This window comes from Periplaneta americana, chromosome 3 (genome assembly GCF_040183065.1).
Source record: "Periplaneta americana isolate PAMFEO1 chromosome 3, P.americana_PAMFEO1_priV1, whole genome shotgun sequence".
In the NCBI taxonomy this organism is placed as follows: domain Eukaryota; kingdom Metazoa; phylum Arthropoda; class Insecta; order Blattodea; family Blattidae; genus Periplaneta; species Periplaneta americana.
The window spans coordinates 65,725,705-65,741,162 of record NC_091119.1 but is presented as its reverse complement, the minus strand read 5'-3'; the positions used below and the strand labels follow the sequence as shown (position 1 = coordinate 65,741,162).

The window sequence follows — 15,458 nt, the reverse complement described above, 5'->3', positions numbered from 1 at the left end:
AGTTCTCTTCCCTTTATCTAATGAATCAGTGCTGACTATCCCTGAATATAGCTCGACCAAGCGGCATATACCACCTCTTTCATCTGTCTCTTTCCTTTCCTCTGTAAAGCGCTCAGGCTCCCCTGGGCTATAAAGCGCGTGCTTGCTCCTGTGGGCATCAATTGACATGCCTGATGTAAGGTCAGTCTCTTTGCCTAATGGTTAGCTACGCTGGCTTCTAAGCAGGAGGTTTCGGATTCGATTCCCGACTCTGCCAAGGAATTTTTCCTTGGGTAGAAATTGTTCCTTAGTAGCCTAGCCTACACAGGGTGTTTCAAAAATATAGGGCATAATTTCAGGTATGTATTTCCCACATATAGACAATCAAAACAGTTCATTACAACATGTGTCCGGAAATGCTTTATTTCCGAGTTATGGCCTTCACAACATTGAAATTCACCGGAACATTTTTCTTTCCGCAGATCGTTGCCTTCAAAGGAGACATTAAGAGGGCACTCTGACAGTTCATTCCGAGGCGAAGGTTACATTCAATGTTATGTAGGCGTTAGACTGTGCGACATGTATTCAAATCAAGAGCTGGCAGAGATAGCCTACACTTCATGTACAGTTGTCAAAAAAAAAAGTGGCCGCACTAGTGAACAGCGAATATTTTCAAAGTCCACTTCGGGTCGCGGCGATGTTACACGATGCATGTGCTTGTACAAGCAGTTCCGGAACTATGAAAGTGTTCCATGTCTGCGCCTCGTAGACCAGCGGTAAAGTGCTTGTTTAATGATTCAAAGGTTGTGGGTTCGGGCCTTCTTCAAGTTTTCATTTTATTTTTTAATCGTTCTTTAGTGATGTAAATGATATTCAAATTATCATTTATATCCAGTTATCGTTCTTGATTGATATCACGTTATTTATATTTTGTTATCGTTCTTTAGAGATATGAATAAAATTCAAGTCATCATTTGTATTCTCTTATCGTTTTATAACGATATGAATAATAATAATTATTATTGTATCTCCGATCGGGGTTAGCCCTATTTTACATATGTATGTTAGGGCTATAGTTTTATGCACAAAAAAGATAAGCATAAAGAGAAATGGAAAACAAAATTAAATTAGCTTACGCGATGTAAACAAAACATAAACAATCCGTAAATTAGGCATTGCGATTGCAAAACAAATATCAGGTATCAATTTGAAACATACAAAAACATTAACAACACACATACGTAACACTTCTATAACACAAATATGCAGCTTTCCGTACCATACATCATAAATTAATACAAATAGTCACACAAACACAATCAAACTATAATTACGACATTGCGACGACATCAAGCATCCCATAACTGACTCACATACATCACAAATCAAGCATCCGTTGCAACACATATACTTGAACATAGTAACCACAGTTTTAAAAGTTACAAATTTAGCTCCAAGAAGAATAAATAGGACACTGTTACTAATTACTATTCTTCTACAATTTCTTAAATACATCTGTAATAAATCTGTGAAATTCCGATAGAATAATATTCACATTTTTTATATTGCTATCGTTCTTTAGCGATATAAATAATATTCAAGTTATCATTTATATCCTGTTTTCCTTCGTTAGCATTATAAAATAATATTCAAGTTATTTATATTGTTATTGATCTTTCGCAATATAAATAATCTGTATTTTATGTAAGTAATTATTATAACACTTAGATAATTAAATACGTATTATATAATATCTTATATTAATTAAACAAACTAATATTTATCATTTATATTGTGTTATCGTTCTTTAGTGATACTGTATAAATAATATTCAAGTTATTTATATTGTAATCGTTCTTTACCGATATAAATAACATAAATTTAATATTAGGTTTGGAAAAATCCAGTTGCATAATACTGGTATTAGTTTTTCTTTTTGTATTATTACATTATACCATCTTGAACCACAATAAAATGAAAAGGAGTAACGAGGAATTGAACCTGAGACGTTGACATCTAAATTCCGACGTTCGTCCGCTGAGCTACGAGGGCAAAAGTGTGGAAACATTTTCAGAAAAATTGGCTCAATCACACTCTAAGATTTTCTGATGATTCGTAGAAGCTAGTCCAGGATGCGGGGGGCAAAGGCTAATTGAGATTTCCCGGTCTCTGATCGGGTCAAACATCCTGATAGAATTAATATTTAACCCTTGCCGTGACTTTCGGTGAAGTCCGGAGGGCCCAATTAGTCAAATCCACTCTCCTCTCTCCAAGCTTGGGCCCCTTGGAATTTAATAAGATGCGAAAGAAATAGATAGTGGTGTGCGGAATGCAACGGGATGTTACCGCATTTAGGCCTATCCTTCCCAAGAAAAACTGCAAACATGAACAAAGGAAGCTTTTAATAGAAGAAGAAGGATCTTCTGCGGACCTCTGGAAAAAGAACTAAGGAAGAGACTAGTGAAGTGCTTTCTGTGGATTGTGGCATTGTATGGGGAAGGAACATGGACATTACGACGAAATGAAGAGAAACGAATTGAAGCATTTGAAATGTGGATGTGGAGAAGAACGGTGCGTGTGAAGTGGACAGACAGAATAAGAAATAAAATTGTGTTTGAAAAAGCGAGTGAAGAAAGAATGATGCTGAAACTGATTAGAAAGAGAAAAAGGAATTGGTTGGGTCTCTGGTTGAAAAGAATAATAGACGACATTAGGATATGTGGATCATATGCGGAGACTAAGAGGAAGGCAGAAAATAGGAAAGATTGGAGATTGCTAGGTTTGCAATGAAAGACCTGTCCATGGACAGAACACTTATGTATGTTCAGAATGCCTGGAATATCGTGTCTAAGAACAGTCGCTATTTGCAAAGACTAGTCAATTCCATGCCCACTCGACTGCAAGATGATCGAGATAAGAGGAAGATAGACTAAATATTGAATTGTGGTTTTTTGTTTTGTTTTTGAACGCTTAATTGTTTGAATGTTTTAAGGCCGACGCCAGTAAATTTGTTTTGTTTATGCCACGAAAGATATTTTATTGAGAATAAAATCTTTTTTTCTTTCCATTTGCAGCCACAATATCATAATGATAAAGTCATGGCATAATATATTAATGTACCTGATGTTAATTACTAAAATAATCGTAAAACAGAAAGGAGCCATTATGTATAGTTTGTCTCTCTCAAAAACAGAAAAAAGAGAACATAAAAAGCATGAGGTTGTAGTCGAACGCAGGACCTCATGAATAAGAGGCCTGAACGCTACCATTACGCTATCGAATAACACACAGAATACTTCAGTTATAACTGTAGATATCAGGCAACGTGGTCCAACAACATGTAACATCGCCTGTCTCCGAATTGTAGCGAAGATACCCGAAGGGAACTTTGTTTCAGGAGAGCGGCCACTTTTTCTTTTGACAGCTGTACGGTAAGGCGGACGGCAATGCTGCGCTGGCTCGTCGTTTGTACCAGGAGAGGTACCCACAGCGACAATGTCCAGATCGGAAGACATTTATACGTCTCCATTACCGTCTGTGCGAGTATGGAAAATTTAACTCTCCTGGTTTGGGAAGGGGACGACCAAGATCTACAAATCCAGAAGTACAGGAGAAGATTCTGGAGGCTGTGAACATGACTCCTTCTATCAGCACACGAAGGGTAGCGTTGCAAGTCAATGTTCCTCATACGACTGTCTGGAGACTGTTGAAAGAGTATCAATTGTATCCTTATCATTTGCAACGTGTACAGGCCCTGTCACCAGTAGATTACCCTCCACGAATTAGGTTCTGTCAGTGGTTCTTGCAGCAGTGTGGTGTAAATCCGAACTTTCCTGCCTTAGTATTATTTACAGATGAATCACAGTTCACACGAGATGGCATAACAAATTTCCACAATCAGCATGTATGGGCGCATGAAAACCCACGTGCAACTGTTCCATCTCATCACCAGGTGCGGTTCTCCCTCAACATGTGGGCCGGTATCATTGGTGATCGATTAGTTGGACCCCATGTACTTGTAAACAGACTTACGGAGCAGGCGTACACAAACTTCGTGGAAAACACCATACCTCATGTTTTAGAAGACACTCCACTGATCAATCGTCAACACATTCACTTCTTGCATGATGGCGCTCCTGCACACTTCAGTCGTACGGCTCGCCGGTACTTGAATCGAAGGTTTCCTGATCGATGGATAGGTAGAGGTGGCCCAATTTCTTGGCCTCCACGCTCACCTGATCTGAACCCTCTCGATTTCTACTTGTGGGGGCATTTAAAATCATTAGTTTATTCGTCTCCGGTGCCTGATTTGGAATCCCTTCGGAATCGAATTGTGGCATGTTCTGAGGACATACGCAATACTCCTGGAGTTTGGGATCGTGTTCGCAGGTCAATGAGACATCGATGTGAGGTCTGTATTCAAGCAGGAGGTGGACATTTTGAACATCTTCTGTAATGACAACGACCTGCGGAAAGAAAAACGTTCCGGTGAATTTCAATGTTGTGAAGGCCATAACTCGGAAATGAAGCATTTCCGGACACATGTTGTAATGAACTATTTTGATTGTCTACATGTGGGAAATACATACCTGAAATTATGCCCCGTATTTTTTAAACACCCTGTATATTGTCTGGGAGTTTGTGTTATCTTTAGGCTTAAGGGAGATTTAAGTAGATATAAATGTTAGAATGGACTGACGCATCCTATCAAAAATCCGCTGTGAATATCCCCTCAGGGGATCACTAGAGATCGCTCGCTATCCGATAGACTTACATCCATCCATACATAAGAACGGACATAACCATTAAGCATGATTTAATATTTTCGCGTTATTTAATGTGATGTCTTGTTTTATTGTATTCTGCCTAACGTCCCATGCACTCATTGAAATTGATTCTGTTTCTATATTCTTATACATGTCGAAACTGACATTTGAGTCTAAATTTAATTTAATCACAATGAGAGAGTTGTGTTATGAATGAAATCAAAAGTAAACAGGCCTATCCTTATTCCCCTTTAGACGACATTAATAGAACTCTCGAGTAAAACGCGATAGGATAGAAGGAGCCAAGATAGCGGCCTTAAGATTATTCCTGGAAAGGAAACCATTATCTATAATATTCTGTAGGGAGAAAGCATTGATGACATATCATTGAAACAAGTTTCTGTTTGCACTGTTTCCATTTCTGGCACAACGTATCTTGCTTAGTTTTGTGTAATTTTTCACCCAGTTTCTTTAAAGAATTCATAAATATCTGATCAAGGTTATTGTTTTGCTTTTAGTGAAACTTGCAAATAACTTGACTGAACCCATTAAGAAAACAAAGAAAGAAAAAATAAAGGAAAACGATGTAGCGAAGACAGCACATAACTTACTTTCTCATTACTAGTTCGTTAAAAATTCAGTTCCTTTATGGAATTGCGAATGATCTTCCCATTCATAGCTCATTTCTTTTAATGGTAATCCAAAATACATCCTACGTAAATTAAACCTTCTGCTACATAGAAATCAAGTAGCTTTCTGCTTTGCATGTCATTGTCCCGTCGCTCTTATTTCCGGCAGCCAATCACATTGCAGGTCGACTACATTTAAACATGTGCGTCTTGTGATTCGCTGCTGATGACATTAATGCACTTACTAAGGCTCGAAACATACTTAAAATAATCGCCCGCCATTTTAGCTCTTTCGTTGCCGTTCACAGAAAGCACACGAGGACGTTATTTGCCGTTCAATTACAGTGCGTTTGATTTATTATCATAGGAGCTACGACATGATAATGTTTAACGGTGTGGCAAATAGATTCCTCGTCTGGTAGCTCGGCAACGAAAGAACAAAATGGCGAACGATACTACCTACCTGACTTTATAGTGCCTTCACTTCCTAAGACGTAAGCAAAGAGGAGGAGTCACACTGGAAATAACAGCGACGCGACTATAAGTCTATTTATACACGCTTGAATATCTATGGCAGTGGTGGGCAAAATGAACGCAACCCACAAGACAGGATTTAATGGCAACCACATACTGTGGGAGGGGTTGCACTCTACAGTGCAGTGACGGATTTACAGACAGTTGCGCCACTACACTCCTACCTTACTTACAAATGGCTTTTAAGGAATCCGAAGGTTCATTGCCGCCCTCACATAAGCCCGCCATCGGTCCCTATCCTATGCAAGATTAATCAGTCTCTATCATCATACCCACCTCCCTAAAATCCATTTTAATATTATCCTCCCATCTACGTCTCGGCCTCCCTAAAGGTCTTTTTCCCTCCGGTCTCCCAACTAACACTATATGCATTTCTGGATTCGCCCATACGTGCTACATGCCCTGCCCATCTCAAACGTCTGGATTTAATGTTCCTAATTATGTCAGGTGAAGAATACAATGCGTGCAGTTCTGTGTTGTGTAACTTTCTCCATTCTCCTGTAACTTCATTCCGCTTAGCCCCAAATATTTTCCTAAGCACCTTATTCTCAAACACCCTTAACCTATGTTCCTCTCTCAGAGTGAGAGTCCAAGTTTCACAACCATACAGAATAACCGGTAATATAACTGTTTTATAAATTCTAACTTTCAGATTTTTAGACAGCAGACTGGATGATAAGAGCTTCTCAACCGAATAATAACACACATTTCCCATATTTATTCTGCGTTTAATTTCCTCCCGAGTGTCATTTATATTTGTTACTGTTGCTCCAAGATATTTGAATTTTTCCACCTCTTCGAAGGATAAATCTCCAATTTTTATATTTCCATTTCGTACAATATTTTGGTCACGAGACATAATCATATACTTTGTCTTTTCGGGATTTACTTCCAAACCGATCGCTTTACTTGCTTCAAGTAAAATTTCCGTGTTTACCCTAATCGTTTGTGTATTTTCTCCTAACATATTCACGTCATCCGCATAGACAAGAAGCTGATGTAACCCGTTTAATTCCAAACCCTGCCTGTTATCCTGAACTTTCCTAATAGCATATTCTAGAGCGAAGTTAAAAAGTAAAGGTGATAGTAAATCTCCCTGCTTTAGCCCGCAGTGAATTGGAAAAGCATCAGATAGAAACTGACCTATACGGACTCTGCTATATGTTTCACTGAGACACATTTTAATTAATCAAACTAGTTTCTTGGGAATACCAAATTCAATAAGAATATCATATAATACTTCCCTCTTAACCGAGTCATATGCCTTTTTGAAATCTATGAATAACTGATGTACTGTACCCTTATACTTCCAATTTTTCTCCATTATCTGTCGAATACAACAAATTTGGTCAATAGTCGATCTATTACGTCGAAAACCGCACTGATGATCCCCAATAATTTCATCTACGTACGGAGTTAATCTTCTCAAAAGAATATTGGACAAAATTTTGTACGACGTCAACAAAAATGATATTCCTCGAAAGTTACTACAGTTAGTCTTGTCTCCCTTCTTAAAAATAAGTACAATTATTATGGACTCCTTCCATTGTTCAGGTATAATTTCCTTTTTCCAAATATCAAGTACAAGCTTGTAAATTTCGTTAGATAATGCGCTTCCACCCTCTTGCATTAATTCTGCTGGAATTTGATCGATACCTGGAGACTTGTACTTTTTCAGATTTACCATTGCAATTTCGACTTCAGAGAGTGTGGGTTCGGGTATAAACGGCTCAGCAGTCTGTATTTAAATTTCGTCCCGATCATTTCTATTTAGCCTATGTACATTTAGTAGTTGTCCAAAATAGTTTTTCCAATTGTTCAGGACTGAATGAGAGTCTGCAAGCAAGTCACCATTCTCATCCTTGATCACGTTTACCCTTGGCTGATATCCGTTCTTAAATTCCTTTATACCCTTATATAAATCTCTAATGTTTTTATTCTTACTATTTGTTTCTACCTCATTCAGTTTTTCCTTCAAGTAACCTCTCTTTTTATTCCTAAGTGTACGACTTGCTTCCCGTCTTTCATTGAAATAATTATCTCTCTTCTCCTCAACTGGATCCTGTAAGAATTTCAATTTTGCCTGTTTCCTTCTTTCTACTACCATGCAACAATCTTCATCAAACCACGGTTTCTTTTTCTTAGTTTCATTATAACCTATGCTCTGCTCAGCTGCAATTTTGATACTATCTCTGATATTTTCCCACACGCTATTAACATCTAATTCTTTCTCAACTTCGTCGGAACTTTCTAAAGTGGCAAACCTATTCGTAATTTCGACCTGATAATTTTGCTTAGCTTCCTCGTCCTTTAATTTCAAAATATTGAATTTAGTAATATTAACTTGTTGCTGCTACTCGCTTGGCTACTGATAATCTTTCTCTTAATTCTCCAATCACTAAATAATGGTCAGAATTACAGTCTGCACCCTTGAAAGTTCGAATATCTACTATACTAGAATGTCTCCGTTTATCTATCAAGATGTGATCTATTTGGTTGTGTGTCAATCCATCTGGAGAAGTCCAAGTATACTTATGTATATCCTTATGGGGGAATGTTGTACTTTTGACAATTAAATTTTTCGATGTGGCAAAGTTGACTAATCTAACTCCATTGTCACTACTAATTGCGTGTAGGCTCTCTTTTCCAATAGTTGGTCTAAAAATATCCTCCCGTCCTACTTTAGCGTTGAAATCCCCCAATAAAATTGTCATGTGATATCTAGGGAACTGATCAAAAGTATGTTCCAATTCCTCATAGAAGCTATCCTTTATATGGTCGTCTTTCTCTTCTGTAGGGGCGTGAGCATTTATAACTATGATGTCGCACCATGTACCCTTAAGTACTAAATATGATAACCTGTCACTGATAAATTCGACCTTTTTTACTGCTGATTTTATAATTTTATGAACAAAGAATCCTGTTCCTAATTGGTGATTATTGTTTCCTTCCCCATAATAAAACAAGTAATCTCCTATTTGTGATATGCCATTCCCATCTAACCTAACCTCTTGTACTCCCACGAAGTCTATTCTATATCTAGCTAGTTCTTTTGCTACTAATGTTACCCCTCCTGTTCTATAAAGACTAGTTACGTTCCAAGTGCCAAATCTCAAAACCTTATTCCTTTGCTGTGTTCGTGCCAGAGAATCAGTCCTATTCCGAAGCTTATTGTAGGGATTCGTAACAAGCTGTTTTTTACGGTGATGGGTTGTTAGCCCTTCGCCCAACCCCCAAGCTGGAGGACCACCCCTTATCGGCTGTCCACGACTGCTTATTCAATATATTCGCAGCTACCCTCCATATCTGGAGGCAGTCTCCTCTATCCGCAACCTGAGGACGCGCCATGCCGTGGTGATAGGGACCCACAATACATGGACACTCCTACCTACCATATGTAATTAGAATAGTCCATTCACGTGATATTTAATTAATCATTTTTCAAAACAGTTTCTTGGGAAATTGGGATTTATATCTCTGCATGCTATTTTCAGTTGCGCAAGGAAATGAGCATCGCTTAAGCGGGATGTGTGGCTGGACTTTATAAATTTAATTTTAGAAAACAGCTGTTCGCACTGGTAGGTTGATGAATACATACCGTCATTTCCCATAACTATAGTCCACGATACAACCATTCAAAGATCATTGTAGAAGTAACATAGACCGTTCGTAGATAGCTGCAATGACTTGAATTCAAACTACAGTACAGCAAGAATATAGATAAACGAGGTACTACGTTATGGAGTACAAAATTTGAATAGTTGTATCGTGGAAAATAGTTATGGGAAATGACGGTACTCATTATTTTTGAAGCGAACTGTCTAAGCAATGGATATGTAGTAGACCTACTGGACATCTTTTAAAAAGTTTAGCCCTAAGTAACCTTCACATTCTGCTTTCAAGAAGCCATCATTCTGCGAATCCAGTACCTCTAACTGCAATTCTGGGATAACATTTTCAATTTAAACATGAAAGGAGTGGCAAAAATATTGAAATCTTTCTCCATCCTTTGAAAATCACCGAATCTGTGTTCTTTGAACTCGTATAACAGGTGATCTATTTTAAGAATGTACATATTTAAGTTCGCGTCCTGAATATTTGTAACTGATCCTAAACATGAGAAATGAAAGAACCGCCTTTCTTGTAAGTGTGATTTCCTCTCGATTCATATGATTCTGCGAAAGACATTGTATCACTAATGAAGATCCGAAGTACAGCAATCCAGTATAATCCGCCACGTACACGCACAGTATTTTCGTGGGGTGGAGGTAGAGGAAGGTAGGGGGTAAGTTTGATGCTTCACTGAGGTCTGACGTCACTGCGGCAATGCCGCAGGAATGCCCACCATTGATCTATGGTCATATCGCGTGTGTAGGATCTCACCAGTATATCAATATGCCAGCTGCATGTCACTAATCTTGAACAAAATCACATAAGAGCTAATCTTACTCATACTACTTGCGATCATTTGTAATATTTTTCTGTTTACCAAAATCTGTTTTAAAAGTGATGTTACGGATGACGCTACAGTCTATTGATAAATTCAAACTCGAAAACATTTGCGTATATAATCTTTAAAAAAAGGTTTGTCGCAGAGATGGGCCTACTTTAAGCTTATAAGTCTCAGAAAGAAGGCAGTACGCATGATTATACATAAGCTTACAACGAAATAAAACTAATTTCGAATAATTTCAAGGGAAAAATTGTTCCGGGGCCGGGTATCGAACCCAAGACCTTTGGCTAAACGCACCAACGCTCTCCCGACTGAGCTACCAAGGAACTCTACGAGACACCGACTCAATTTTCATCTTTATCTCCATATACCTCAAAGTGGGCTGACAAACCGTCAAACATCCAACATTGAGTATACACAAACTCTGCGTGACTTAAAATGTGGTCATGTCACTTTTCGTTAACAGAAAACCACACTTTAAGTCACACAAAGTTTGTGTGCACTCAATGTTGGATGTTTGACAGTTTGTCAGCCTATTTTAGGTACGTATGTGGAGATAAAAGAAAAAATTGAGTAGAGTTCCTGGTAGCTCAGTCGGGAGAGCGTTGGTGCGTTTAGCCGAAGATTCTGGGTCCCGGGTTCGATACCTGGCCCCGGAACAATTATTCAAATCAGCTTCACAGGGAGCTATACCTGAAAGCTAGATTTGAAAAAATAATTTTATTATCTCAACTAGTCATTCTCTTGTGAACAAGATCGCTCGTCCTCTGATCATGCGCACTGCCTCCTTTCTGGGACTTATAAAGTACCGAATCTGTTCGACAAAACTTTTTTCTGTGGAACAAAACTTTTTCTAATACTTATCTATATTTTGAGCGATGGTATACGCAAATAAAGGGGAGGGTTTGTGCCCGGGAACATTCCAGTCAGAAGCACCGACAACACGGTGAGTGTGTCCTTGAGGTCACTATTTCTACCCCCTTCTGCCACCCCTCTTTCTTATCATTGGCCAAACGCTTAATCGTCGTGTCGAAGACAAGTGGTGTAGCGTTTTTGTTCCGCCACTAATGCAAGACGCGTGTTTGTTTTTGTGGTACAGAAACATCATTTTCTTTTTACTAACATTTCTAATTTTAATCTGACTATAACTTTGGATTAACGGCTGAGAACCTAAAACACTGTTTATTACCTCTTCCATGATGATACTGGTGTAAAACACAAACAAAATCACTATACTAGGTATAGGAGGGAAGAAAATTAATGCATCCATTAACGTACCTAAACTTGGAAATATTACATTTTTGAGTTTGATGAGTTTCGTTAGGTTTTTATTTAATAAAAATACAATACAGTATTAACAATACTGTTTTTACTCACGAACTGACCTATCCATGCGGACGTATTCATTATACAGTGTATATTATACTGTCCACAGCACATTAGTATACATTATAGAGAGTGCATTAAAATTTAAAAATAATCAAAATCTGGATATTTAAACAAATTGTTGAAAATGGTGGTTATTCATTTCGACAGATGCTTCAATTCTTTTGTGCATATTATCCCACTATAGCCTATTGTAAATAATTCCAATTTTCGGTTTCGTCCTTCGTATCAGTAACTCATGTTATAATAATTCTGTACGTACTCTATAACCGAATACTTTACGTACTGTAAATTCAGTCTTCACTTCTGCCCGAACCGCACAAATAAAATTACTCAGACATGCTATCTACTGCCAGTCCAAGTGGTTATGTCGTAGAAAGGGGAAAATCACGTGACAGTTAATTACCTAACGAGGCCCTTTTATTTAAGTTATTTTAAACAGTTGTACCTATAATATTACATAGATGTCCAATTCCTAACAGAAATTATTTTTCAAAATAAGGCTAGGACAGCCCAGCAGAAGCGGGTGAGGGAAATTGTGATGCGACGTAACCAAAAGAACGCACAGTACCTGTGCGAAGATATAATTAAATAATTAATGCTCTCTTTTCACTGGAAAATGCGATCATATTTCTGGAATGTACAATACTCACTCAGTACTGTTTACAGTGACCTTGATTTTATGAAATGTATTTTATTTGTATGCATTTAGTGTGGGTGTAATAAAAGATAAAACAATTTCTTTCAGTTCTTTGAAACAAAAACAAGCATTTAACTAAACCTTAGAGATAGTATTAACTTCACTTGAATTATCGTATTCCAGTTATTTTTCATCTATAACTTCACATTCACAGTGTTGATTTAACTTTTGAACAGGTCCGGGTGCAATTCCTGACTAGGACAAGTTACCTAGTTGAGGTTTTCTGGGGTTTTCCCTCAACCAGTTAAGAGCAAGTGTTGGGTAACTCTCGGCGCTGCACCCTGAACTCATTTCGCTGGCTTTATCACCTTCATCTCACTCCGATGCTAGATAACCATAGCAGTTGATAAAGAGTCGTCAAATAACCAATTTAAAATAAGTTTAATTTTCGCGAATAATGAATCCATGGACAAAGATTCACATACGCATGCCAGTGTGATAGTTTATTCGAAACCATAGCAACGAGAGAGACCATCGCTTCTCTCTTATCTATTCTTTGACACTTCCAGATCAGTGTAAATATACAGTGCTCTGGACACTAGCATTGACAACATTGCCAGTATGTTTCCACTCTTGTTTATTTTGGAGCATGCTTGTTTTGCTTACGTCTCGAAGCATCTAAATGCACATCTTATCTGTTGATTACAAACACTCAAAACACTTTGTAATAAAGTTAATTTGCTGAGTAATCTCGAAGTTAGTGTTTCGTGTCAGATAACCCTTGATTGCCTACATCCTGCATCTCAACAGCTAAGTGGCCTAACAGCCGCCATTTCATTCCAAGAATTCCCTGCACTCAAAGTGACGTTCGCACTGCCACCTGTGTTGTGGCATGCGATGATGGATTACATTATCTCTGTCGTCGGGTTTAAATAGCAGATAACACACTTATGTCAGTTCCGTGGATAATTGTGGAAAAGGGAATCACGTGTGTTCATTTTCGTTCCAATAAAAGCGGTGTTCAAAGTGTCTTCGTTCCTAAATTTGGTTAATGAAAATGATACTATAGCATCGTATCGTCAGATGTTACTTCTAGATTGTAAGTACCATATCATACCCTAGAGTATGGATGTGCTGTGATGTGATGTAGTGCTTCGTAACAAGCCTTGTGTATACTTGTAATATCTCCTCGTACTATATCATCGTATCATTAAACAGCGGATTTTTGGTTCCGATACTGAACGTTAGATGTCAGTTGCAGGGATGTCATTGAACTCAATACTACGTTCCCTCCGTAAGCTAAGGGACGTGACACCTTATCGCTGTGTAGGGACCGAAAATTCGCTGTCTGGATGAGCAGTAACAGTACTACAGGGGCATCATTTTATTTTTACTTCAATTTATATTGTACCTCAGTTTTTGAATGTACTTCATTCTCGCCCCTTCTACTAATGAAGTTCAACCGTCCTCCACACAGATCCAAGACCGCATATACAGTCATAGTAGCCTTACGGTCATAGTAAACAGTACGTTTCAAAAATATGTTCGCGTTTTCCAGTTACGAAAGAGCTTTCAATATTGAATCACTTTCGCACAAGTACGGTCGTCCATTTGCCTACGTCGCATCCAGGTTTCCCCCACCTGCTTCTATTAGTAGTAGTATTTAGTAGTAGTATTTATTTATTTAACCTGGTAGAGATAAGGCCGTCAGGCCTTCTCTGCCCCTCTACCAGGAGATTCCAACTACAATATCAACAATAAAATTACAATTAGTATTAAATTTACAATTACAATTACAAATAATATTACAATTAGTATTAAATTTACAATTACAATAAAAATCAAAGTACGAAAAGATTACCTGAATAATTAAAGCTAGATAATTTATCATAGAGAAACATAGAATATTTTATATTTACTGAATTACAAATTAAATCTAGAATAACAAAATTGTATAGTGATGAAATTACTGAATATTGAAATATTTTGTGATAGATTAAAGAAACTATTTACAAGTAATCAATTACTGACCAAGTGCCTAGTAAGTTTTCGTTTGAATTCAATTTTATTTCGACAGTCCCTGATGCTAGCAGGTAGCGAATTCCAGAGTCTGTAAAGGCTAGTGGCTGGACTGTCTTAGCTCTTTTCTGAGAACATTAATTTCTGTTAGAAATTGGACGTCTACGTAATATTATACAACTGTTTAAAATAGCTTAAATAAAAGGGCCTCGTTAAGTAATTAACTGTCACATGATTTCCCCTCTTTCCACGACCCTGCGACATAACCACTTGGACGGACAGTAGATAGCATGTCTGGTTAATTTTATCTTTTCGGATCAGGCAGAAGCGAAGATTGAATTTACAGTACGTAAGGTACTATTTTATAGAGTATGTACAGAATTACTTCAACATGAGTTACTGGTACGAAGGACGAAACTGGTAATTGGAATTACGTACAATAGTCTGTAGTGCGATAATATGCACATTAGAACTGAAGCCTGAAATGAACGGCCACTATTTTCAAAAAATGTGTTTAAATATCCATATTATGATTATTTTCCAATTTAACTTCATTCTCTATATTCTACGCTAATGTGCTGTGGACAGTATAATATACACTGTATAATGAATACGTCCGCATGGACAGATCAGGTCGTGAGTAAAAACACTCATTCTTAATCCTGTAGGCCTACTGTATTTTGATTAAACAAAAACCTAATGAAAATTATCAAACTCTAAAGCATGATATTTCCTAGTTTACGTAAATGGATGAATTACTTTTCTTCCCTTCTATACCTAGTAAAGTGATTTATTTGTATATTACGCCAGTATCATCGAACTCCAGTCGTGGAAGGAGATAGCAAACGGTGTTTCCGGTTCTCAACCGTTGATCCAAAGGTATAGCTAGGTTAATATTAGAAATTTTAGTAAAAATAAAATGATGTCCCTCTATAACTATCTTACTAATAAAAACTCTATATACAGATGTTTAACTGTCTTATACAGTGAGTAGCTCGTTTATAAGTCGTGTGTAAATTCCTTACCGGTACTAATAATCACTACAACTGTTA

The 15,458-nt window shown here is 37.6% G+C and overlaps 1 protein-coding gene across 4 annotated transcripts in view; it reads left to right on the top strand.

The window, feature by feature from the left end:
• The window catches only part of LOC138696112 (uncharacterized), a 79,417-nt gene that overhangs the window by 14,314 nt on the left and 49,645 nt on the right, over nt 1-15,458 (top strand). For 2 of the 4 annotated variants that reach the window (XM_069820664.1, XM_069820662.1), the window contains exon 1: nt 13,329-13,486. The exons of the other annotated variants lie outside the window; for them this stretch is intronic. The gene's annotated coding sequence lies outside the window, so the exon portion shown is untranslated. Of the gene's footprint in view, nt 1-13,328; nt 13,487-15,458 lie in introns of those variants that run through there. 4 annotated transcript variants of the gene reach the window in all.